Raw genomic sequence first — 27,084 nt, forward strand, 5'->3', positions numbered from 1 at the left:
CGAACAAATTCCAGCAAAAACTTTACAGCCAGCCATGGTTCTCTCCGGAATGTGCTGCTGCCATTGTGCATAGAAATCACTTTTTCCATTGCTTCCAACATAATAGTTGTACTGAGACTAAAGCCGCTTTCACAACTGCCAGCAACCACTATGAAAATGTAATAAAGAACGCAAGAGAGTTGTATGCTCAGTTCGTAAGTCCAAACTAGCTGAGCAGCAGCTTGGTTCCCACCAGTTTTGGCAAATAGCAAACAGAATCCTGAACAGAAGCGTGTGCTCTATCCCAACTCTCATACATGGACCTGTGGTAATCTCGTCAGCATCAGACAAAGCCAAACTCTTTGCCAAGAACTTTGTAGCTAATTCTAACCTTTGCGACCAAGGAACCTCCAATATATCCTCCTGTATCAGAAAATATGCTATGTGATATACATATATCTGTACGTGATGTTGCCAAGCTAATCAAAAACCTTTATTCCAGTAAAGCAACCGGCCCTGACGGTATTCCAATTATAGTACTGAAAAAACTTCAACCAGAACTTGCGCTCATCCTTACAAAACTGTTTAAAGGTTGTCTTAAGGAGAATAGATCTACAGCAGATGTGCTTATAGTTATATCTCATAGGATTAGCGAATCACTCGACAGAGGCAACCTTTCTAGGGCAATTGCTCTTGACATATAAAAGGCCTTTGATAGAGTATGGCATAAAGGTTTACTTCACAAGATCTCCAGCTACGGTATAGCTGGAAATGTCTTCTCAATTATCAAATAATTTCTCTCTGATAGGTTCATAAGAGTAGTGGTTGATGGGCAGAAATCAGAAGCTCTTACTATTAATGCTGGAGTCCCTCAGGGGTCCATCCTGGGCCCAACTCTTTTCCTGATCTACATTACTGATCTTCCAAATCACATCCTTACATCATTCGTAGACATCTATGCTGATGACACTACTATCCATGGTAGCACATCTAAGACTGTAAATGACCAAGTTCTCTCTGATTCTCTCTCCTTTCATCTTGAGCAAGTGGTACAATGGTGAAAGAGGTGGCTTGTTATTTTTAATGCATCTTAAACCAGGCTTTTATCTTTACATCATCAACGCTCTGTCCCCATCTGGCATCAATTGAAATGAATGGCTCTCATCTTGGGGAGGCCTCATGTTTTGACAAGCTTCTGGGCTTGACCTTTACTCCTGATCTGAAATGGAACACATACATTAAATCTGTTGCCAAGGCTGCTGGAACAATGGTGGGATCCTTCTATAGATCCAGTAGATATCTCACTGCTGATACAATTCTTTATCTATATAAGAGCCAGGTATGTCCAAGGATGGAGTACTGTTGCCACATCTGGGCAGAAGCTGCTAAAAAGGACTTATTCTGTCTTGATAGAGTTCAAAATAGACTTCGTAGCCTTGTGGGGGATGTCCTTTTCTCTTCCCTGCAACCTCTTTCTCACAGAAGAGATGTTGCGAGTTTGTCTTTGCTTTATCGTTATTTTCATAAAAGGTGCTCGGCTGAGCTCCATTCTATGGTCCCTCCCCGCCAAACTTTAACAAGAAACACCCGTCTAACAGAAAACACTATCATTAGTTTCCCCCACTCTTTATCTGTGCCTAAACCTAAGTGTAGATTCCATGAGCAAAGCTTCTTTCTTAGAACTGCACGCCTATGGAATTGTCTTCCATTTTCCTGCTTTCCAGCTGACTACAATATGGTTGTCTTCAAGTCTAATGTAAACAAGTTTCTGATGAGCCGTTCCATATAAGTTAACAAATTTACCGAATCTCCATTACTAACAGTTACTATATTGTCCAATTTCTACAGCACACTTTTTAACCCTTATCCTCGAGTGGCCTCTTGGCCTTTATAAGTGGAGATGCCTATGTAAAAAAACAAAAAAAACTATAATATTTTTAAAATATAATTATCCACTGACACGTGTTTCGTCGTCTATGACTCATCGTAGACGACGAAACACGTGTTAATAATATTTTAAAAATATTATGGATATATACTGCTCCCCATGTGGGGGTACCAAATTGGTTAAAGGGAAAATTATTCCCAACTCGCATTTAGACAAAAATGCACTTTCATAAATAATTGAATTTATTCAAAACGTATTGCAAAAACAAAAACAAATAACATTATTACTGATATATATATAAACGACAGATTTTTTTATAAAAATAAAATTTTAATTTTTAAACGAAAAAAATCAATTTGTATACCTTTTTGGTATTTTTTTAATTTATTTTACTTACCGTTTTAAAATTCGAAATATCGACTTTCATAGGTTTTCGAGTAATCTTACAACGGATAAACACCCCAACCTCCCCATGTTAAGAACAGCTTTCGGAATTTGGCACTTTGCACATGTGACTGTTTTGGGCAATACTCCATGTTCAATGAGAAACCTCCCACTTAAATTTTCTTGTTCCCAAAATTCTACTATTGCATAAAATTTCTTATATTTGCAATTTATGCACATATCAATAGTCGTGCTATCCATTTTTTTTTTTTAACTTAATTTTTCTTATTTTATCAATTACTTTTGATTTTTTGGGTGCATGCGCAATTTAAAAAACAAAAGATTAAAATGGAACGAAATTTAAATTTCCGTTTCGTTTTTACAACAACCGTAAATTACTACTCCGCAAATTTTACAACAACAATAACAATAATGACAATAATAATAGCAAGGGAAAATTACGAATAAGAGAAAAAGTAAAATAGGAGGGTAGAAAAACTCGGGTTGATGGCGCATGCGCCGACTACTGTATTCTGACATGGTGAGTATTCTGTTTCACGGAGCAAAAACACGTGCAACTTTTCAAACATCAGCGAAGGTTTCCATCACGCAAACCAAGCAAATAAATATTAAATAAAAGTAAGTACAATATTAAATGTGGTTACATTTTTGTAAGTATGATTTTTATTAACTTGTCAAAGAAAGTCGTATGTTATGCTTTAATTAGGGAAGACACCAATTATTTAAGGAAACTACCGATAATTGGAATTAGATAAATATAACTCTTTTTTAAAAATGTATTTAAAAATAAATTTAATCTATTGCCGATTTCATTTTAGACGATAAAAGCAAAAGTTATTCGTATTTAAACTTTATTTCATTTCAAGTGGATCTCAGAAATGCAAATGGCGTCAGAAATCTGATCAGCGAGTTAATGTTTTTCTTTGATATTTACGTTTACATTCAATTTATTTATGATAAAAAAGTTAGTAGGAAACAAATGAAAATCTATGTTTCAAATATTCATCAGAAATTGTCTGGCGTACGAAACAATAGATGACCCAAACTGGTGTCAATTGAAACTTGCTTACTAATGTAAAATTGTTCCGTTTCCTAAACCGGTCTTCCTGTTTTTTACTTTCGTGCCGCTGGCAGTCATGTTCTAGAAGTTTTTTTTTTTGTTTTTTTGTTTTTTAGTTAAACTATGTCCGCGTGCATTATATTTGTTAAAGTTTGTTTGTATTTTTCTTTCAAAAATCTTTAAATAATACAAAAAGTAAAAAAAAAAAAATTGTAAAAATATAAAGAAATCAATAAATATTTAATAAAGTAATATATGTTTTAACAAAACAGATTCAATCCATTGAAAAAAACACAGTTCTATTATGAAAAAAAAAAAACAATAAAATAAAAAAAAAATTGTTCTGTTTTCTAAAACAGATCGAAACCATTGAAAAATATTGCATAGGATGCAAGTCAGGAGGTCACCTATGTATGGAATGTTTTTGAATTCACAGCTTAGTCGCCAATTGTAGGATGTATTTTAGCGGGACCATTAAAGGTAAATTTAGTGGCATCGTGTATCCATAGAAAGAATTACCAACTTGCATTCCACAATAAAGAAATAAAAATAAATTCCGGAAATAACGACACTCAACAAAAAACACAAAATCATTGTATTAACATGAAATAAACATTTACTTACGCATTAAGAATATTAGTTAAAAATTTTTCCAACATTTTGTGCTTTTTGTGTAGAAGGTTCATAATGGTAAGGATTATGTGAGTTTGGCACGATGCTTAGAATTAATGGCACGATGCTTAGAATTAATGGCACAATGCTTAGAATTAATGGCACGACGCTTAGAATTAATGATTTTTTTATGATAAGAATGCTGCATGGGTTTTTTTTTTAGGAGAAACAGTGCATAATATAAGCAAATACGTGTGGATTCGTGTGATAAGAACAATAGTTTGAAGAAAGAATATTCAAAAGGAGGTTTTAATATTCTTACGATATGAGGTAAATTTTAATGCTGGGCATTTAAGTTCATCTGTGTCACGTGTAAAATCATGACAGGGTTTTTACGTCTCCCGCAGACAGAGTTCCTTCAAACACGTGTTGAACTTGAGAAATTGAAGAGAAAAACCGTAACTATGCTGTGGCATTCTGGGCAATGAAGGGTTCACTATGGACATTAGTATACCGAGAAGTTGACCGGTAGCTACGTAGAATATGAGAGGTTATATAATTCCTTGTCATTCCTTGGTCTGTCGGAAATCGGCATTATTGATGGCTTGAATGGCATCAATATGTATGCATGCAAATGTACAATGATTGCTTAAGAATCCGAGAAGTTTGTAATGAGCTTGTTCTGCAAGTGTCATGTATGGTTAGTGCAGAGGGGAGGGCGTTATTAAATTCTGCATGTGCTGAAAATGGCGGTATCTCCAATATGGTTAATGTGAGAGCATCTGTCTCAATTGTATTCATGGGAGATTCAGCATTAAACAGGCATTGATAATCACTGCTGGTAATATTGTATGTAAAATCCCATTGGTGGGCGAATTGTCCAATGTGCTGTCTATGAGATCGCTAATCCCTATGAGGACCATGTGTGCCAATATTTTTGCTTGAATCAAGGTTACCAGCTTGCAGGGAGAACCAAGGTTTTGTGTGCCGCGAATTCACTGTAGTCAGAGTCTTGTTTGTAGGAAAACCGTGTTAAGTTTAATTTTCGATTTTTGAGTGATTATTGGAATAAATCGCTACTTTATTGCGACCAGCATCACTAGGTTCCGTTATGCCAATTTTGTTTGTATTTTTTATTCCAAATGATCATCATATTGGATTGCTAAAATACCATTTAAATAATTAAAAATAACTCAACATGGTAAACATTAAACATAGCGATTTTAAAATCCCAGTTACAACTGAATTTGATTTGAATTTTACATGAATTCGAAATATAGTTACATTTCATGATGTATTGACTTAATAACATGACAAAAGTTTATTAAAAAAACTTTTTTAATGCATTTTAAAATGACAATTATTTGTTTTCTAGAAAAATCACATTCGAGACAAAATTACGTAATTCATTAAAGTTCCGTTATAAGCAAAGGTTTTCAAACTTTTTAGTAAATTATGCATTTGAAAATTCCTGGCAAATTGTTTTCATTTTAGGAGAATTCAGTTTAGGGCATGGGAAGAGTTAACAAATCTCCCCTTCGCATGTTTTTATAATTTTTTAGTAAATTAAAATAAATACATTAAATAGACATTTACCCCAAATAAATTTTTTTTTAACAGATACTATCTTTACTAAATAAAATTTGCGAAATAAATGAAAAGCATCCGTTATGTTAAAATGCATGATATCATGACAAAAGTCTGAAAGGAATCTAGTTTTGCTTTCAATTTTTGCTCTTGAATGTTGTGTCAATATGTTTGGCTTTTCCATGATTTGTGGATTTTTTGCTATATTGTTTATTCATTGTCCTCATCGATTAATGTCGATTCAGCTAAAGCTCCTTCTATATCACCTTCCAGACGCTGCATTCATACCACCTCCCGTGCGGCACTTTCCAACGCCATATATTCCATTTAAACTTTTGATAATGTAACACAGGTTTGCTTTTTACTTCTCAAGCTGACAGCAGCTCAGGGTAAACAGATATCCTGAGTAAATTTTTTTTTATTTATTGCGGACAATTATTCTCATCTTTTTATTAGTTGTTTCATGACGTTTTGGCTAATGATTCCTCTAGCCTTCATTAGGTGGTAACCGCAACAGATAAATATCAATGAACCATCTCAATGAACTCCAAAAAATAATGTATACCATTCGGTACGGACCCGACCATGGAAGATCAGATAATAAACATGAATTTATAAGACCAAAAAATTCAACCTTGATCGACCTTTGGGGCCCGTGGTGCAGTTGATAGAGACATTGAATCTTTATGGTTCCAGGTGACGATTGTCTGAAGATAGCGGTTTCAATCCTACCCAAAGCCGGCCAGAGGCTTACTTGGCCAAAACGTGGTGAGACGACAACAACTACGGAAGGCAGTAATTACAGTGAATGCAGTTAAGAGATTCAGAATTCCTATCCGTCGCAGTTACCATCTGACAAAGGCCAGAGGAATAGTTGGCCGAAACGTCGTGAAACAACTAATAAAAGATGAGGATAATTGTCCGCAATAAATAAAATTAATAATAAAACTCATCTCAATGAAATCCAATTAGAAATAATAAATACCCTGAGGTTTATCTGCGATCATCTAGAGCACCAGTCCAGTTTGCATCTGAGCTTCTTGTTACCGTACACTTGCATTTGGAACAAAATCTTGAAACATTTTCAACAGCATAGGCAATATAACACCATGTCCTTGTTACCAAATACCGTAGGCTTCCAACTGCTGAGCTGATTGATGCAACCTTTGGTTAATCAGCTTTCTTTAGTGGCTTCGGTTAATCTTGCTCCAGCATCAATTGTAGTTGACATGGGTTTTGAATTTTCAATTAGAATTTTTCAAAACTTCTATGTATGCCGGTTTTGAAGTTCATATTTTCACCGATATAGAATTAACAATCTTGACACCCAAGAAGTGATGTAGTTTCCCCATGTCCTTGATGTTGAAAGTTTTCGATATTGTTTTAATAAAATATGGGATACGTGTCAGAGACTTGCTTGTCAGATCAATATTGCCAATATACAGAGCAGCTATAAAAATTTCTTCTGAAGATTGTATATATAAGAATCATTCTCTAATTGATTGAAATGCATTTTTAGCTGACAATCCTTAGTTTCATTCCAACATGGCGATTGTTTGAAACCAGAGATGCTTTGATTGTTTACTGACAAGATGTTCATTGTCTTTAACTTATAATCCTTCTAGTTTCTTATTGCTTCATGTAAATTTCTTTCTTCAGCTCACTAGCATAACAAGTTAATTTTTACTTTTTAGATAATTATTATTTTTTTCAACTTGAATGAAAAGGGCTATGTAAAAGATGCTTAAAACCGTTTGAATTATGCAAATACCATCAGTAGTTCAAAAGTTATGAGAATTTTAAGTGCCAAAATTTAGGCTTTTCCATGGACATTTTTCTTTAGAAAAAGTGGGCTAAATTACGGGCCTCAACATTTCAAGAAATTCGGTAATTTCGCCACCATTTATTTATTTTTCAAGCTATTCTCATGAAACTTGGTACTCATATAAAATAGTGTGCTCTTTCTGGCCCCCAAAAATACCCCTATTTTCTGAGATTCAACCATAAATCATACTCTACATGAATCCTCGATGTAACCTTCACAGTACCAGGATACTAGGAATCCTGATAAGCAACAACTATATATTCAGCAGTTGATGGTATTTTTTTTCATTTCTATTCTGTTGTTTTACTGAAAATTCAACGATGTAAACAAAGAAATAAAACGGTAATTTTTTTACCTTCTTTCCACCTTTAAAATGATTACGTTTATAGGTTTTAGGGTATGCTGAAAACGAATATCACATTTAAATGTTCTGCAAATAAGTAGTTTTCCAGATATTAAGCAATACCATTTCTTATGTTATCACTGGTGGCCATCTTGGTATGCACGAGCGCACAAATGTAACCCCGAGAAACTATGCACAAATACATGTACAAAGATGGCCACCAGTGATAACATAAGAAATGACATTGCTTAATATCTGGAAAGCTACTTATTTGCGGAAAATTTAAATGCAATATTCATTTTTAGCATATCCGAAAACCTGAAAAGGTAGTCATTTTAAAGAAAAATGTTAAGGTAAGAATTTACAAAATGCATCACAATGAAATTCTTTATCAAACTGCCTTATTATTATTATTATTATTATTATTATTATTATTTAGATATCCTCAGTTAAAAAAAAAAGGGTTTGTCTTACAGGTTCGAAAAAATGGTCTTGACAATGAGTTAAAAATAAATTCAAGTTTCACGCTATATTTTATTTAATTGTTAGGTGAAAGTACAGAATAGTAAACAAAACAGCCCTTCTTCCCCATGTTCAGAATGGGTTTCTAAATAATAACATTATTATTTAGCATGGTAGCATACGTGCACAAGTACCTTTTATTTGTTATATATTTGTTTGTTTTTTGTTTATTGACCACTAAAAAATACAAAAAGTACCTTAAGTACAAGAAGTTATAAATACCATGATAAGAGAAACGCATGTACTTAGTACATTTTGTTGTTTTTTAACGTTTTTAGTGCATGTTTACTAAAAGCGTTAAAAACATCAAAATAGTATTGTTTGGAAATCAAATTTGAAAACATTGAAAATATTTTTTTTAAATTGACAAACTTAGAATAAAAAAATGAAACTGATTTTTCTGCTTTCGTTTAGAAAACAGAAAAAACAGTTTTTTTTATTTTTCTTTAGTCAGCTGAGTGCATAGCAAGCCATTTCCCCAAAGTGGGTGTGAATTTCTATAAAAGATAGCATTTTAAAGAAATTTCCGCATAATTAATAATTATCACATATTTACATATTATACATGAAAATAATTCTGAAACTATTATCTATATGAAAATGGATGATATATACCGATTTATCTCATCAGTTTTGAAATATTCTTTGTCAACTTTGCTCAGTCGTAACTTTGCTTCCTGTGACATAAAAATATAAATCAAAGTCCAGTAGAGATGAACTTCTATGCTTAAAGTTTCAGCCATATCCAATTAAATTTGACCCCACATATATGTATCCAAACATAATGGAGGAAATTTAAACATTGAAAAAACAGTTTCCCTTTTTGCTATCGTCATTTTTTACCGTTTTTTCATTTTTAACTTGGAGCATAAAAACATTAAACGCATAAAAGAAAAATAAATTAACATCATTGGAATGTTTATTTTATTCTCTTTCCATCAATGCAATTCTTGTAAAAATTGACCCACAAATAAAAAAATATGACTCGTTGAAGCACATTAGGTATGTAATATTTCCAATGTCCACGAAAATACAGCATACACTTGTAATGCTAAGCTCATCATTTAAGAATGCAGTAGTTATGTCATTAATGTAGCATCAGGTGAAAATGTGCTGCTAATGCAATAACAGTTTATACCAATTTAAATCTTACAACACGACAGAAAGTCAATCGAGTCGAGTTTTGTTTCATGTTTCATGTTCTGATTATATTTTTGCTTTAACACTCACTGTAATCAGTTTTTTTTCTGTCTGTTTCGATTTACTCAAAACCGCACACACCTCGTCTTCTCATGTATCGTTCTCTTCTTCCTCTTCTACTTCTTGCTCTTTTTCTTCTTTTTTCTTCTCAGTCGTCAGAAGTGTCGTCTTTTCTTGACTACGTTTTTCCTTCTCGCTTCTTGCTCACAGTGACCCGTTTTTATGCTAAGCTAAACTCTCGTGTGTGCAAGAGAACACGAGATCTTGCGTGATTACTTGGCAATATTAACCGGCCGCCGCCATCTTGCCATTTTTCTTTGGACGTGCCCGCTTTGCAGAATGCACACCTCGAGCGTTTGTCAGGTAAGCCCGTCTGTTCACAATTTATTACACACTCCCCCCTGATCTCATTATCACAGAAAGAGCAGGGAGGCGGTGGCCTTTTTCTTCGAGTGCTTCTTCGGAGAGGGGGATTCGGGGCTTCATCATCGTCTGCGCTGTCTTCCGTGACACGAAGGTCGGCGAACCTAAAGCTGAGCATCGCAGTATCACTGTCCGGGTCTTCATCATCAGCAGGAGGGTCAGTACTTTGAAGGCTACCACTCTCAGTGTCGCTGTGCGTTGAAGCCGTCATGAACCAGAATGATGGGTCGCTGGTCACGGATTAAATTTCACTATCTTCGTCAAGCGGCAGCTGCGTTTGGAATACTGATCTTAAGTCTTTAATATGACGAGGTACTCCATCAACTCGCACCGCCTGCGGGCTGATCACTTCAGTGACATGACCGGTTCCGTAGCGAGTCGTGCACTGGCCTCTGGGTTTTTTAACCCAGACGACATCTCCTTCTTTTATGTTCTTTTGTGGTGGCTCCGGTTCGGGTAGTGAGCTGCTCTCCAAACCTCTCACCCTGACACGGTATGTATGTAGCGCGTTGGCTGGCGCGGTGGAGGGTGAAACATCGTCCTTAGGGGTGACGTGGTACCAGTAGACTGCTTCAGGTACCGTACACCCCTTCTGCGCTGCGATTGTCTTAACCGTTCTGTGATTGCGCTCAATAATCCCGTTTCCACTGGGAACATGGGCACACCGAAAACGCAGATGGACACCCCAGCCATCTGCAAACTGTTTAAACGGCTCACTAACAAAAGCGGGGCCATTGTCGGTGAGTATCTCAGAAGGAGGGCCACGCTCGAGGAACACACCTTCCAACTCATGGATAATGGCAGCCGCGTCCTGCCGGCGAAGGGGCCGCCACAATGAAAACCTAGATGGTCCACAGTCGATAAGCATCAAAAAATGCCTCCCGTTGTAGTGCGTTATGTCCATCGCAATCCTATCCCAATTACGCTTCACACTGAGTATTCCCTTCTTCTATCGGACAGGTGCTGGGTCGATCGATCGGCAGGTGTTGCAGCTTCCCACAACAGATTTCACAGCCCTCCGAGACACAGAGGGGTCAACCAATCTGCCGAAGTAAAGCGTTCGGTTTACACCGGGGTGCCCGCTTTGGCAATGGACATCATTAATATGCTCCGGGCTGAGTCTATGTCCCACTGCAGTGCAATTTACAGGTGCTGACTCGTTCACTTCTTTTGGCAGGTCTAGCCAACGGCGTGGCACTCTGGTCAGACGATCTGCCTGATTCAAACAGGACTGCACCAGTGTCACATCTATGACCAAGTCGTATTCCTTAGTGGTTTCGGTTAGGGTAGCAAGCCGCCTCCAGATCAACATTTTGGCCGACGCCTTCGTTGTCAGACGTGCTTTTCCGTTCAAGGCATTGGTCATCCACCGATGCACACACGTGGAATCCGTGATGATGTGAAGGATTCTAGCCTGCCACTGAAGCGCTAGATTGACTCCTTTCAGTGTAGCATCGAGTTCAGCTAGGTTTATATGCTTGGCGTCATTCTCCGGCCGAAGCCAGCAGGCATCTTCTATTATCCTTCCGTCGACCGCCAGAGCAACGCCAAGGGCAAGTGAGCTGGCGTCTACCCAAACTGTAAATTCACTCCCATCGACGCACCAGTTCCCCCGTACAGGGTCATCATTGGTCACTCTGGCCACAACTTCCACCAGCATGCTTCGCAGGGCAGGATCATGCACCTCATCGTCCCATCCAGTTGACATAGAAGTTGCCCGTCGCTTTATGGCCGCTACAGCCACTCGGAGCCACCCACACACAGGGAAGTGACCCATCAATTTTCCGCAAATGGAAAACGTGCTCCGACGTGTGATGGTAGATGGGATTTCCGGGATTTCACCACTCCTTCCCCATTGAAGGCCATCTGCACTTCCGCTCACCTGCAGTCCAAGCACTTTTGCCCTGTCCTGTAGCCGCTCCGGCTCCTTGCACGACAATCCGAAGTGCTCGAAGTGTTCTTTGACCGCCTGGGCAGACAGGAGGCTCTCATTGACAAAAATGTTGTCTATATACGACGATGTCGCATGTTGCACCGCTTCATCTTGATGCCGGATCGCCTGCATGATTGCTGTCATGATGTTAGGGGCTACATTCAGGCCGAATCCTAGCCTGGTCAAGCAATAGCGAGTTCCTTTGATCACCACCGTCTGGAACGGCCACAGCGATTTCTCAACACGTATTTGCAAGTGCGCTCTTCGCAAGTCCAGTATGGCTGCTTCCGCACCCTGCCGCCGCCACTCCCGTAGTTTATGAGCACAGACATCAGCCCCCGCAGTGTGTGGGTCAACGTATTCATTAAGTTCCCGGTAATCAAGAACAGGTCGAACTTTCTGCTTGTTCTCTTGTCTGACAGCTATCAGGAGAATTAGCCCCCGCGGGGGCCCGAGCTCATCCTCTGGGTATGGAACTAACCAGCCATTATCCAGCCACACTTGAAGTTCTGCCTCATACTGCCCCCTAAGTCACGCAGGAGGAGGATACTCTGTAAGTCGATTCCGCAATGACACTGGTGGCTGATCGCCTGCCCATTTCCAGGACGCTGTCCAAGTGTTTGTGCCCTTATCGTATTCTGCATGGAAGTCGGGCTCATCGAGAGTGATTGCTGCACACATTTGTTTGTTTGGTCGAGAGAAGCTCACATCACCGGCGCCGTTCACAGTAATTCCGCCTAGCTGTGTGATAGTGTCCATTCCATCCATTCCAAGGAGAAGGTCATATCCGAGCAGCTCCCCATCGACCACTAACACCGTCACAGCAACCGGAGAGCCATTGCCAATGCTGATATGAACAACGCTGAGCCCACAACACACCAATGAGCCTTGGCCGACAGTAAGTACAGGGATCCTTCGTTTCTTCCATGTGGCGCAATATTCCTTTCGAAGAAGGGTTTGGGTACAGCCGGTGTCAACCAGCGCTGAACGTTCACATCCATCAACTTGAACTGTTACTGCAGGCAGCGCTTTGTTCAATGCCGCGTTGGGGAGGGTGCTAGCACTGCGGCGTCCTCCCCTTGCCCGTTTCCCGGACAATTCCGCGCTATGTGGCCTGGCTTATTGCATTGGTGACACCGTATTACTTGTCGTGCTCCATAATTAGGGGTGCGCCTTGTACCGCTTTTGCAGTCTCTGGAAAAGTGGTTGGGGCCACCACAGGTATAGCATCGTAGACCCTTCGTTGGCGAGTCCAGAGTGTCAACAGCTGCGGAGACTAGTTCTCGATCGTCTTTCAAGATGTTTCGTGCTCTCGCCAATAACTCCTCCAATCCAATCTCAGTGAGTCTTGACGATGCTCGCAGCAGTCGACTTGCCTCATCCGGAAGTGTCGACAAAAAGGCGCATGCCAATATGCGATCACTTGCCCCGCCGAAGGGAGTGGCAAGCTTTTTCAAGTCGGCCATGTAGACATCCACTGTCTCCCCTGGCCCAAGTCGGCGTTCGGAAAACTGCCTCCAGGCGACAAAAGGGTCTGTACCAAATGCCCCGTATAGCGCTTGTGTAATCTGCTCCATGGTCGGATCCTCCCCTAGCTGCTGGTACACGGCATAAGCCCCTTTAGTGAGTCTCAATGGGATAACCATAGCTGGGTCTTTAATCTTGCACAACCGGCAAACGCGCTCAGCCTTTTCCAGCCATTCGACCACCGAGGGACCAGTGGGGGAGTCATCGAATTCCGGAATTAATCTGATGTCAAATTTCTCCATACCAAAGCCAAAATAGCTTGTAATCAGAGTTTTTTTCTGTCTGTTTCGATTTACTCAAAACCGCACACACCTCATCTTCTCATGTATCGTTCTCTTCTTCCTCTTCTACTTGTTGCTTTTTTTCTTCTTTTTTCTTCTCAGTCGTCAGAAGCGTCGTCTTTTCTTGACTACGTTTTTCCTTCTCGCTTCTTGCTCACAGTGACCCGTTTTTATGCTAAGCTGAACTCTCGTGTGTGCGAGAGAACATGAGATTTTGCGTGATTACTTGGCAATATTAACCGGCCGCCGCCATCTTGCCATTTTTCTTTGGACGTGCCCGCTTTGCAGAATGCACACCTCGAGCGTTTGTCAGGTAAGCCCGTCTGTTCACAATTTATTACACAATTTATTACAAATAGTTTTTATTCCTTTGGCTAATTTTGTAATGTCTCATAATTTATTAGTATGCAAAGAATAAATTATAGCTTTCATTGTTTTTGTCAGTTCATTTTTCTTAGGACTGGAAAGTGCTTCTTTCATTGTCTATATGTCATTTAAATTATGGGCCATGTTGACCCATTCACCATACTGATCTGGAGTTTTCTTAAGCCTTCGTGATCTTTGAACAAAGAAAAAAAAAAGAGTAGACAACAACAAGTGACTCATAATACTTCTTTAACTGAATCGAAAATACGTTCAAAGAGGAATAACTCTTAACAGTATTATACACAGTCGAATTGTTAATTTCAACACATTTACATTTCAAAAGGTTCGTACTGTCAGAGAAGCAGATAACAACGAAGGAAGTGAAAGGTTTTGTGGGAAAGAATAAAGCTTTATTAGATTTACAGTGAAGAAGTAGGATTTTGCTTTTAGATCAGAGTGTTTTCATCGAGAGGACACAAGAACTACGAATTTGTCAGAGTATATTCCATTAACGTACTTTTACTACAGGCATAGCAATGCAGCATTGCAGCTATAAGACGGGGATTGGGGCTTGATTTATTTGATGAGAATTATTAATTTTATGGACTCTGTTTAAGTGAGCAAGACAAATGGTAAATGCCTCAGTCCAAATATGACAACAATACTCCATATATGGACGAATTGTGACTTTGTAGAGATGCTGTTAAGTGTAAAAAACTTTTTATACAAAAGATATTTTTTAATCATGCCTGGGAGAGCTCTTATCAGACACAGCACAAGGGGATGCTAACCTCGTCCCAGTGGCTACACTTTTACTTCCTCTAGTGATAATAACTTTCAAAAGGTAACCAGACACTTGATGGTCACTGGAAATTACTGCTATAAGTGCACAAAATGCACATTACCCCAAGTCTGTGTTGCAATACCTTTAACACATTGGCTGACTTGTAACTTTACTAGACAAGTTTCACGGCTGTTTGTCAGACATCATGGTGGTAGCGAATATGTGTTTACTTTGACTGCGGTTTGGGTGTCAGGTTTTAGGGTAGATCTGTAATTATCTGGTTTATCCTCAAATCAGAGCATTCAATAATTAATAAAAACTTTGAAGATTATTTTCATATAAACGACAATAATGATTGCATAAAATAATTTCAGATACAAAGTTCCTGCAAAGAAAAGTTAAATTTGTTTTTTTTTTCTTAGAAATTCTATGTTTGGTCATATGAGAACATCTTTCCTTCCACTTTGTTCTTTCTGGAAATCAGCAGCTTTGAGCTCTCAGCTCAAATCTGACATCCACTATCTTATGGCCAGTGAGCAAATCTCTTCTACCTGCTAAACAAAAAGTTTTCATGAAACCAGTAATCCTCTTCCCATCTCTTTGATATTCAGTTCTCCTCTCTTATCTCTTTCTGTTCTTATTTTCTTTCTTCCAAAATTCGTTTGATTTATCTTTTATATATACAAAATCTGAGGACATCTGGACGTTTTGAACTACATGTCAAAATCCCTTAACTACTTGACCAAGTTAGACCAGCAAGGTGAGCTGATATCGCCCAGGATATGAAATATTATAATTTTACTGTAGAATTGGTTAGACAAAGTGGGTGTGTTTGATGGCAATTTTGCACGCACTAGTAGACTATTTGCCAAGTTTTCATCTATATGTAAGATTTTAATTTTGTATTATGTGCCAACAAAACACATTGAGTCAATTAAAAGATTAAACCGATCAGAAAATAATTCATTTGTACAAAAAATATTTTTAATTTCTGTTGAAATAATCAATTTAATTGATTACGAAATTATAATGAATGTTTTGAATTGTAAAAACATATAATTTTTGGCACATAATTTTTATTAATCGTATATTTTATTAAATCTATCTTTTTATTCACAGGGACAATGTATGACAAAAAAACCAAAACAATTAAATACAGAATGAAATGCTTATTCATTTGATGAGAAACAAATATTTGGGAAAGATATTTAAAAGTAATGCAACAAAACATGAGCGAAAGACGTTACACATGTGATGTGTGTTGCTTATCATTTTCATATGCATCACATTTCAATATCCACATGCGAACACACACTGGCGAAAAACCATACGATTGTGATGTCTGTGGTTCATCATTTTCAACCAAATCACATGTAACTAGACACATGCGTATCCACATTGGTGAAAAACCTTTTGTATGTTTCGTTTGCAATGCAGCATTTTATACGGCATCAGATTTAAATGTGCATATGCGTACACACACGAATGAAAAACCATTTGCCTGTGTTGTTTGTGGCTCAACATTTTCAACAACATCACATTTGAATTTGCATGTGAGAACACATACGGGTGAAAAACCTTATGTGTGTCAAATTTGCGATTCATCGTTTGCACAATCATCCCAATTAAATTGCCACCTCCAAATACACACTGGTGAAAAACCATATAAATGTGAAGTGTGTAGTGCAACTTTTTCCAGAAAAGCATCTCTAATACAACACATGCGCACACACACTGGTGAAAAACCATATTCTTGTGAAGTGTGTGATGCAACATTTTCGAGAAAACAAGATTTAACAATCCACACACGGAGACACACGACCGACAAACCATATGCTTGTGTTGTGTGTGCTTCATCGTTTACAACCAAACATTTTTTACGAAAGCATATGGAGGTACACACTGGTCAAAAAGCTTATGTAAAAAAGGATAAAAAAGATGACAAGACTTATAGTTGTCAAGTGTGCACCTCGGTATTTCCATCAGTATCCAACTTAAATCGACACATGCGAAAACACACAAATGAAAAACCTTATGCTTGTCAAGTGTGTGGATCAGCCTTTGCACAAAATATTAATTTAAAAGTTCACATGCGAACACATACTGGAGAAAAACCTTATTCTTGCGAAGTGTGCAGTTCATCATTTGCACAAAAACATCACTTAGAAATACACATCCGGACACACACTGGTGAAAAACCTCATGTTTGTCAAGTGTGTGATTGCGCGTTTTTCCAAAAACACCATTTAAAACTACACATGCATAAACATACTGAAGGATTTACACATGATAATTTAGATAAGGCTTCACTGCAATGACTTAAATTTCTATTTGAGGAAGAACATATTGTAAGTTGGGCAACACCAAATTCTCCTAACATATTGATTTGAGAAAATGGCTAATTTACAAATAAATGACCAATGCAGATTCTCTCCTTAAGCCATGAAAATTGCAAGTTATATAATGTCTGGATGCAAGATCCCTTCTGCAAATATACAATCGAACAGCCTGCCACAAGCAAGTATGCAGATACCCCATTAGAGGATCTATGGAGAGATACAACTTTAAAGGTCTGCAAATGTGTTGGCATGAACGTTCATGCCTAACAACAAAGAAAGTTACAGTGTTTCAAGACAAATACAATTAACTTTCCCAAATGACTAGAAATGCAGAAAAGGCATCATGAAATATTGAAGAACGACTTGTAAAAATATGATTGTTAAAAGAAAAAATACACCGTTTGGGGTGGGAATAACTGGCCTAATGAAAAACATCCAAGGGAATACTTCGATACAATCCATAGAAAAATAAACTGCAGCATACGTGCAACATGTATTGTGAAAAGAGACATTGCATATATATTTAACATGTAACAATGAATGGCACCATTGATCTCTTCAAACGAACTAAAATATTAGCAAGTCATTTGAATGCCCACTAGACATGTACATGTATAGAGATTTGTGAGGACAATATGGCATGAGGATATTTTGCTTAATAAATAAACCCTGATCAAATATAATAACATAATACTCGAACCCTCATAAAATCCCTTCGGTATCATCACACCATTATTGGCTTATACCAGTAACGATGCACCTTCTATCTATTAGAAGGAAATTAGTATTTTTCACATATCTTTTAAAACGTAAATGCAACACTCAGATATCAATGCATCTTATATAAAGATTAGTGGCAGAATTTTATGCACATCGATTTCTGAGAAATCCTGTTTTATGAAAGTACTCTGATTTATAAATACTTTTTATTCAGTAAGTGAGCTCATGTAAATGGTTACGTTTTACAAAGTCAGTTAATGTACATGATTAATTTAACAAAGAGACCAGGTTTGACATGTGACAATGACAATTTTTGTGGATGTAACAATTTATTTATCTTGAGTTCCATATTCACTAATGTCATTGAGATTCCTTAAAACGTACAAAAGCTGATTATAGTGGAGATTTCCAGTATTGCAACATTACAATTAGGATTTTTTAAAAAGAATTACAATTAGGATTTTTTAAAAAGAATTATAATTAGGATTTTTTAAAAAGAATTATAATTAGGATTTTTTTAAAAAGAATTACAATTAGGATTTTTTAAAAAGAATTATAATTAGGATTTTTTTAAAAAGAATTATAATTAGGATTTTTTAAAAGAATTACAATTAGGATTTTTTAAAAAGAATTATAATTAGGATTTTTTAAAAAAGAATTATAATTAGGATTTTTCTTAAGAATTATAATTAGGATTTTTTAAAAAGAATTATAATTAGGATTTTTTTTAAAAGAATTAAAATTAGGATTTTTTAAAAAGAATTATAATTAGGATTTTTTAAAGAATTACAATCAGGATTTTTTTAAAAGAATTATAATTAGGATTTTTTAAAAGAATTATAATTAGGATTTTTTAAAAAGAATTATAATTAGGATTTTTCTTAAAAATTATAATTAGGATTTTTCTTAAAAATTATAATTAGGATTTTTTAAAAAGAATTATAATTAGGATTTTTCTTAATAATTATAATTAGGATATTTCTTAAGAATTATAATTAGGATTTTTTTAAAAGAATTATAATTAGGATTTTTTTTAAAGAATTATAATTAGGATTTAGCCGCTATGCATCAGAGTAGGTGATTTTATGTATATATCCATTGTTTGATCAAATTTCATATGGACTCTAATATTGTCTATGCAAGCCTCATCAAATTCTGAGCTTTACGTTTTCAGATAGATAATGTTGAATAATCATGGTAGAAAAATTGTTTAGGAAACAAAAAGTGAGAAAAGCATAGAAAAAAATGCAATCAAGTTTTGTGTGTGCAAAATATGATCAATGTTTATACGTGTGTGTAAAACAATTGATGTTATTTTGTTTTATATGTGTGCAAATTATGTGCAAAATAAGATTGACGCAATTAAGTTTTATATTTGTGCGAAATAAATTTAATGCAATTTAGTTTTATATATGTGCAAAATAGGATTAATGCAATTCATATTTATACATGTGTAAATTAAAATTTATGTAATTAAGTTTTATACATGTGAAAAATATGATTTATGCAATTTAGTTTTTATATGTGAGCAAAATATGATTGATGCCATTAAGATTTATACATGTGCAAAATAAGATTGATTCAATTTACTTTTATGCATGTACAAAATATGACAAAATATGATAGATGCAATTTAGATTTATGCATGTGCATAATAGGATTGATTTTTCTTGTCATGTACAAAAATTATTTTATTGTCTTGTGCAAAAAATTATTTATTCTCATGTGCAAAAATATTTGTCAAATGCTAAAATTAATTTCGTCATGTGCAAAATTTTTTTATTATTTGCAAGAAATAATTTTACTTGTCATGCGCAAAAAATTATTTGTCATGCGCAAAATATTTTTTGTCATGTGCAAAACATTTTTTGTCATCTGAAAAACAATTTTTATCATGTGCAAAAAAACTATTTTTTGTCATATGAAAACTTTACTTGTCAGGTGCAAAAACTTGTTTTTTCATGTGCAAAAAATTATTGTGCTGTCATGTGCAAAAAGTTTTATTTTTTGTCATGTGCAAAATTATTTTTCTTGTGATGTGCAATAAATGATTTTTCATGTGCAAAAAGTTATTTTATTGTCATGTGTAAAAAATATTTTTATTGTCATATGCAAAAATATTTTATTGTCATATGCAAAAGTATTTTATTGTCATGTGCAAAAAAATATCTTTATTTTCATGTGCAAAAAAATATCTTTATTTTCATGTGCAAAAAATATTTTTATTGTCATGTGCATAAAATATTTTTATTTTCATGTGTAAAAAATATTTTTATTGTCATATGCAAAAAATATTTCTGTTATGTGCAAAAAATATTTTATTGCCATGTGCAAAAAATATTTTATTGTCATGTGCAAAAAGTTATTTTATTGTCATGTGCAAAAAGTTATTTTATTGTCATGTGCAAAAATATTTTATTGTCAGGTGCAAAGAATATTTTTGTCATGTGCAAAGAATATTTTTGTCACGTGCAAAAAATATTTTATTGTCATGTGTAAAAATATTTTATTGTCATGTGCAAAAATATTTTTGTCATGTGCAAAAAATATTTTTGTCATGTGCAAAAAATATTTTGTCATGTGTAAAAAATATTTTTATTGTCATGTGCAAAGAATATTTTTCTCATGTGCAAAAAATATTTTATTGTCATGTGCGAAAAGTTATTTTATTGTCAAGTGCAAAAAATTATTTTTATTGTCATATGTAAAAAATACTTTTGTCATGTGCAAAAAATATTTTTGTCATGTGCAAAAAAATATTTTTTGTCATGTGCAAAAAAATATTTTTGTCATGTGCAAAAAAATATTTTTGTCATGTGCAAAAAAATATTTTTGTCATAGGCAAAAAATATTTTTTGTCATGTGCAAAAAAATATTTTTTTTATGTGCAAAAAAATATTTTTGTCATGTGCAAAAAAAATAAATTTTTTATCATTTGTAAAAAATTATTTTATGAGATTCCTACATTTCTTTTTTCTACTCATGTTCAAACAAGGTATATTGCTATTTGGACATTTTGAACAATGTATACTGGAGACTATGCAAGCACATTACTAAGTCACGAGTTTACATTACACTTAAACTTCTCCATGTTGGTACAGTCAGAGAAGCAGACAGTAGGGGGATTTTTTTGTACCAACAATTATGCATATATTTGTTATATTTTTAGGATCAAGTAAAGATTAGATACCCCTGTAGCAGACGACAAAGATAGGCGCACATTTCCATTGACACTGGAGAATGGAGACCGTGTAGCAGAAGACGACGACTGGCACACATTTCAAGTGACACTGACCTTGACATTGCCATTAGTTGATTTAAACACATCAGATAGCAGACATGGTCGAATGTTCGCGAGCAAGATTTTATAAAAAATATATTTACAAAACTTTTTAAGATTTAAAAGAAAAAATATATATTTACAAAACATTTTCTTTAATATTAAATATTTACAAAACTTTTAAGGATTAAAAAAAAACTTTTCTATTTACGCAAAACTTTTTAATGTAAGTAATAAAATGAACGTATTTAAACAAAATTTATTCAAGTATTTGAATATGTCTGCTATTTGACCTGTTTACAAGTTTAGAAACAGCTAACGGTAATGTTAAGGTCGAACAACCGGTATCAATTGAAATGTGCGCCTATCTTTGTCGTCTGCTACAGGGGTATCTAATCTTTACTTGATCCTATTTTTATTCTGGTTCATATTTTTTATTTCCTTAATTTTTACCTTTATTAAACTTAGTTTCATATGACTTCGGTTCGTACAAAACTCCCTTGAATTTGAATAAAAAGGCAATGCTAGCTTCCTGTCACTGGTTCCAATGCAAAAATCTGCCTTTCAAAATCTGGCCTCCAAGAAGAGTGGACGCATGCTCCATGTCTATTGTTGACGATGATTCCCAAGCCTTTCGTTTTAGAAGCGCAACCTGGCAAAAAGAAAAGACTGGTTGCAATGAGGTATACACTTCCTTAAACTTTTATATATGTGGCAATGATATGCGCATATTTTAAGAGAAAGGAATTTGGCACGATTTCAAAGCCTTTAAACTGACAAAAAGGCAAATATACTATCTTCAACTTTGTGAGTTCCTTGACATTTGTTAAATTTATTGTGAGATTTATAAAGTACTCCTACTTAATTTTCTTATCAACTATAGTCGTTTGTTGTGCCGATTTTTACAATGTGTGAGTTTGTTTTTTTAGCTGTTTTTGTTCACGTGACGTTTTTGTAGTTTTCTGCCTACATAGGTAAAAATTTGCAACATCTACTGTAAATAAAATAACCTTTACCTTTTAAAAGAAAACCTTTTTCTATTTTATTCTTTTACTCCCCCTATTTTTATTTCATATTTTATTTTTTTTGCGTAACCTATTAGTTACACGTCAAATTCATCTGATAGAGGAAACATTTCTGACAAGGGTTCAATAGGGCTTTCATCTCAAATACCCAATCAGCGTTCAGTTTTTTCTTCTCCACTTGGTCAGTTACCACAAAGTGCTGGGTTGATGATGGCTGATAAGTCATAGGACAAACAAACCTCAAGAAGTTCAGAGCTTCCTATCACACTCCTACACTGCTTTATGACTGAAATGTAAAGAAACGTCTAAATTCTTTTCTCTTCAAGCAACTAATTTCCCTTTTACTTTCGACATATCTTTTCATGGGAATAATAAACGAAGTGGAGTGTTTAAAAATCGTGATAAATCCGTGATTATATTAATCTGTTAGAAAATCCATGGGTGACAAAATAGAAACGAACTTTTAGACAAAATTCTAAAAACTAGAAGAAAGTAACAAAGCACATATTAAAATTCGAATACCATATTTTTTGTTTTGCATTTACTTAAAAACTAACATCGATAAAAAGAAAAAATGATTTCATAATAAAAATGAACTGTTAAATACAAATTTAATGTTTTCGTTAAGTTTTCAATTTCTACAGGTGTTTCATTAAAAAGCCTAATTCTCCCTGGAAAATCGATGGCATAATCATTTTCTGCAACCATTCAATATAAACGATTCATCACAAAGAATAACTGAAGTAACATCTTTTTTGCTATTATTTCTTTAGATTTTGATAATTAATAATAACTATTATATTAAAAAAAATGAATTGTTTTTATTAGATTTATGTATTTATTTGTCCGCTGTCCTATTATTTTTCTTATACTAGAATATCATTTTGGTGCATGCAAAAAAAAAAATGAAATATTGGCGGTTTGATGTGTGAATAATTGTCCTTTAAGTGCCTTCAGGTGTGGCCGGCTGGTACCATGTCCCTGTGTCTTATGATTGGCTGTTTTCTTTATAATCGTTTCTAACTTTGCATCGGTTTATTAATTTTACATTTACTTTTGGAGCCTGAAACGATTTTCATTGGTTGGAAAATATTTTTGAATTCGTGTGTTTTTGTGAAAACCAATAAAGAGAGCGATTCTCCACATAGCAAAAAAAGATAAAAGAGTAGCAATTTAAGGCATTTGCTTTTTAATGTTTGTAGGAATCACTAAGCGATTCCATTATCACATATGTTACATGTAACCAAACTCCCATCACTACTCTCCCTAGCCTTCTCCCCTTTCTACATAACTCTCCTATAAAAAGAGGAGGACTTATTGTAAGATGGCTGCTCAATAAAGCTATCATTCACTTAATTCTGTGTCGTCATCATTCTGAACATGATGGCATTGCATTTACGGAATTCCTTCCATCCAAGAAGAATGATAAATCATCAAATAACGTGTAAACAGTATTCCTTTCGCTTTTAACTTGTCATGTTTTTATCACGCGGCCATTCTAATGTAGATATATTGATGGCATGCCTTCTTCACCTCATGGTCTCTGCTGATCTGTACAGTCTGTTATTATTATCATCATTATTATTGTTATCGAGTTGCTGTAGCAAGTGATTTTTGACTAAACTTTTTTCGACTCTGCATTGATTAATTTCCAAAACAGCATGTCTCTCTCATAATGATGTCTGCTGAAAAGAATATGACTACTGCAACTAATACCATCTCCTTGACTGGCAATATGTCCGGCTTACACATCAAGGCCCCAAAACGACTCATATTTAGTGGGAATAAGGCAAACTCCTGAAAAATATTTCATAAACAATGGTTCAACTACTCATTATTGACACGAGAAATTCAGGTTGCTATATTGGAGAACTGCCCGAGCGATGATGCCACGAAAATAGGCCATGCAGTTTTACACCCTTGAAACTAAGTGCACTGTAGAAAACATACTACAAGCACTGGAGGAGTATTCCGTCAAAATTCTCAATGAAACTTATGAGAGATTTGCATTGCATCAGGGGAAAACAGGTCGAGAGAGAAGCTTTTGACAAGTTCTACAATGATATAAGATATATACTGTGATCGATTCAGTGACTCACTTCTGCGAGGCCAGATTGTAGGTGTTTGTTACCTGTTAACGATGCAGAATCTGCTAAAAATACAGAACCTTACACTACAGAAGAGTGTCGACATATGCAGAGCAGTTGAAATGGCCTCAACACACAGTCAAGGAATGGGACTAGATACGGCCCAGGTGATGAGGGTACGTGAAACCAGTCGAGTGAAGGAACCAGTAACACGAAAACAGACACAACACACGAATGAATGAAAGTAACAAGTGTGTTGCACCTCCTCTATGACTAAACGCATCATCAGAGGAGGGCGAATGCGATAAAATCCCCAAAAACAAAAAAAGACAAAAGAGGCAAAATGTCTTATGCTTCTGAATAATAAAAAAGTTATTTTCCAAATGAACACAGGGCCATCTATTAATACTCTCCCTGAAAAGTTTGCCAAGAGGATGAAACCCGATAAAGATGTCTTATCAATGTGGAACACATCTCTGATGAAACCATTTGGTTTGTGCGGAAGAAAAATAAAAAAAACAATAGAACACAACAAATCTACTCAGTAGAATTTGTAATTTTCAAAGATGAAGATGACTGCCAACCACTGCTTGGCCTGTGGGCGAGAATACAAATGGGTTTGTGGAGAAAAAACAGCAGAATTTCCACTGTCTTGCAACAGTCAACAAAGGAAAATTATAAGAAGGGTTTGATGAGCAACTCGGAAACTACCGAGTGTTGCCACTCTCCAGCTCAAGCCAGATGCAATACCAGCTGTAATGCCCAATCGCAGAATACCTATAGCCATACGTTCTGAACTAAAAAAGGAGTTAAGTCGACTAACCAAATTAGGAGTAATTAAATCAACAGAAAAAAGCCAACCTCATTACAAGAAAGGAAAATCGGACAATGCAAATATGTCTGGATCCTCACGAGCTCAACAAAGCACTCATGCCAATTCTCAAAGATGTCCTTCATGACATGAAAGATGCAAAAATATTCACAAAAGTGGACCTCTCATCAGGATATTATTTTGAGCTCGACGATGCATCAAGTGACCTGACCACCTTTCAGACATACTCTGGCAGATACTGGTGGCATCGGTTACCATTTGACTTGGACTTTTCAGCAAAGATATTCCAAAGAAAACTGAACGAACAATTTCAAGACATTCAAGGAGTTGTCATTATTGTAGATGATCTGGTCATTTATGGGAAAGACCAAGAACATGACAGGCGGCTCCACAAACTACTTCAGAAATGTCAAACAATAGGAGTAAAATTAACCCAGAAAAACTAGAATGGACTAAGCGCAATCACTGTCAATGGGCCTTGCATCACCAAAGATGACATTGGAGTCGATCCGGAAAAAGTGAGGGCTATCACTGATATGCCAGCACCAGGAAACATTGGAGCTCTTCGTAGATTCCTAGACATGGCAAACTACATAAGGAAATTTATTCCAACTCTTGCAACAATGGCAAAACTCCTCCAGAACGTGACCAAAAAAGATATTCTGTGGACATTGTCATATTTCCAACAAGCAGTGTTAAACATTGTAAAAGAAGCAATCCCAAACTCAGTCATCCTAACATAGTACGACCCCCACAAGGAACTGTCTCTCAGGGATGATGCATGTGAGTATGAGTTAGTAGTAGTGCTAAAGCAGGTTAAAAAACAGTTGCATTTTCAAGTAGATCCCCTGACGAACATGCATAAATTGAGAAGGAGATGCTTGCAGTTGTATATGGCTTCGAAAAATTTCACTACTGTAGCCACTGAAGAGAAGTTTTGACTGACCACAGGCCCTTCATCTCAAATAGTAAAAGACTCCTATCAAAGGCACCAAAACGGCTGCATGTCAGTTAAAAGAAATGATGTCAATGAATAATCTGACAATGCAACTGATACAAGACCACAGACTCGCAGAAATTCGCCAAAAGATAGTTGTGGATTCAAACATGCGAGCACTGGCAGAAGTAATAGCTAAATGGTGATCAGATGATAAGGAAAGCCTGCCTAACTTGATCAAATTGTTCTTCGATTACAGAGATGAACTCACTGTACAAGACAGACTAATACTGCAGACCGAGATGAAAAAAAGCATGTCAGCCATCTAGGCATACATGTCTGCGAGAGACATTATATTTTCCCCATGAATTTCTAAAGACAATACATTGAAGCCTGCAGCACGTGCGTAACCTATGCAGACCACCAGTCAGCAGAAGCACAAATCATAGCACAAATCATAGCACCAGCGCCGGAAAAACCTTGGCAACAAGTATCAGCAGACCTTCTATCATGGGGAGGGAACAGCTATCTGATCACCGTTGGCAGACATAGCAATTTCTTTGAAATCGACAAACTGGATACATCCACATCAGAAGCAATGAAAGCACATTTCGCATGGAATTTCAGAGTTGCTGACATCCAACAATGGTCTTCAATTTTCATCATATATGTTCAGAAAATAGACAAGTAAATAACATGAAATAATATCACCAGGCAACAGCCAAGCAAATGGTGCTTGTAAAAGCAGCAGTAAAAATCGTCAAACGCCTTTTCCACAAAGTGTCAAGAGGAGATCCATTCTTTGGACTGTTGAACCTGTACAATGCACTAACCGAAGAATCGAGCATCAGCCCATAACAAAGATTCTTTGGTTGAAGGATAAACAATGCCAGCTGTCGAATTAAAACTTAAGCTCCACTACCCACATTCAAGTGATGAAGAATGGAGAAAAATAGAAGAGGAGACTTAGACACCAGGAGACAGGAAAAGGCCTGAAAGACCTCAAAGTCAACGACAATATTCGAGTCCAGTCATCCAATCCCTACACAAGGAAAACATCTGAAAATGAATGACTTGCATGTCAGTGAAGTAGAAGTAAGAGACAGGTGATTTCTGTGCAAAACGCCCA

The 27,084-nt window shown here is 35.8% G+C and overlaps 1 long non-coding RNA gene across 1 annotated transcript in view; it reads left to right on the top strand.

The window, feature by feature from the left end:
* Nucleotides 1-2,423: 2,423 nt before the first annotated feature.
* Nucleotides 2,424-27,084, top strand: part of LOC145271110 (uncharacterized) — a 50,748-nt gene continuing 26,087 nt past the window's right edge. Inside the window, exons 1-2 of the long non-coding RNA XR_013865696.1 lie at nt 2,424-2,890; nt 13,746-13,898. This is a non-coding gene — a long non-coding RNA (uncharacterized LOC145271110). The remainder of the gene's footprint in view (nt 2,891-13,745; nt 13,899-27,084) is intronic.

The sequence above is a fragment of the Euprymna scolopes genome, chromosome 46 (assembly GCF_053919585.1).
Source record: "Euprymna scolopes isolate OS-2025 chromosome 46, ASM5391958v1, whole genome shotgun sequence".
Taxonomy (NCBI): domain Eukaryota; kingdom Metazoa; phylum Mollusca; class Cephalopoda; order Sepiida; family Sepiolidae; genus Euprymna; species Euprymna scolopes.